Here is a 1,267-nt window from a genome sequence, read left to right as displayed (position 1 = left end):
CACGTCGGTAAGTTCACCGATCTATGTGACCCAGCGATTCATTGCTGTTGACGTATGTACGTAGTTCCATTTCAAAAATAAAAGCAATTATCGGCCGTCTCATGCTTCTCTCTAGTCTAAAAGAACGTCGTGCAGGTCATGGTAATCCACGAGCCTACCGATCGCCGCGAGATCTTGCGCGGCGCTGTCGAAATGGAGCCTGCTACGTTCCATAATTTTTTTACAGATGTCAGAATGTATCATGCGAATCAATTGACGGTAAATGTCCAGTTGCAGGCTACGGTAGGGTACTGCATTATAGTCCCCTCGGCTACGGTAGTGCACGAGCCTCGGGAGATTGCCGCGACCACGCATGACGCTGTGGAGCGCGCGATGATAGTTCCTCCTACGCGACGAACTTTTCATAATCTTTTTCCAAACGCGTCTCTCTATTTTTATATAACGCGTGGAATTACGACTAGTGTCGAGTTGGAGCTGGCTATGATACTTCAAGAGTCTCGCGAGATCGCCGATATCTCGCGTAGCGCGGTGGAACTCGCGACGATAGCGCCTGCTTCGCGACGGACTATTCATAATCTTTTTACTAGATACTATATAACGAGTGAAATTACGACAAGCGTCGAGCAGGCGCCGTCGTCGCGCGCTCCATCGCCCTCGCGAGATCGCCGAGATCTCGCGGACGCGATGGAACGCGCGACGACGGCGTTTGCTACACGCCAAACTTTTCATACTCTCTCTATATAACAAGTGGAGTTACGACAAGCGACAAGTTGCAGGCTATGGTCCATATATATAGATATAGTATCCTATATCCCCAAATATCTCCTAAAGTAAGCGCTATACAACAAAATTGTTTAAACAAAAGTTGTTCAGGACAATGGGGATCATCTTTCTGCATTATTGGTTTTGACCTTGAGGTCAATTTTCAAGGTTATTTGAAGGTTACAGTGATTTTTTTAAATGAGAACCCCTATTTTTGACACCGGATTCGGAAAGAGCGGGAAATTTTACATCAGAAATGATAGTTTGATAATTTGCTAAAGTGACCTTCAAAAGGTCAAATGTTGAAAAATTGTCCAGAAGATGTTTTCTTCAAACTTTAGAAGATTTATTACGGGCGAACGAATGTTTTAGTAGGTTTGGAGGCCAACGACTTTGGCTAGCTTGACCTTGAGGTCAAATTTAAAGGTTATTAGAAGGTCAAAGTGATTTTTTAATGAAAAACCTTACTTTCCTCGCTATAATCTTACTTTTAGCGTTACCCAGA

The sequence above is a fragment of the Wasmannia auropunctata genome, unplaced genomic scaffold, assembly GCF_000956235.1.
Source record: "Wasmannia auropunctata unplaced genomic scaffold, wasmannia.A_1.0 LD334229.1, whole genome shotgun sequence".
Classification (NCBI taxonomy): domain Eukaryota; kingdom Metazoa; phylum Arthropoda; class Insecta; order Hymenoptera; family Formicidae; genus Wasmannia; species Wasmannia auropunctata.
This window is presented reverse-complemented; position numbering follows the sequence as displayed.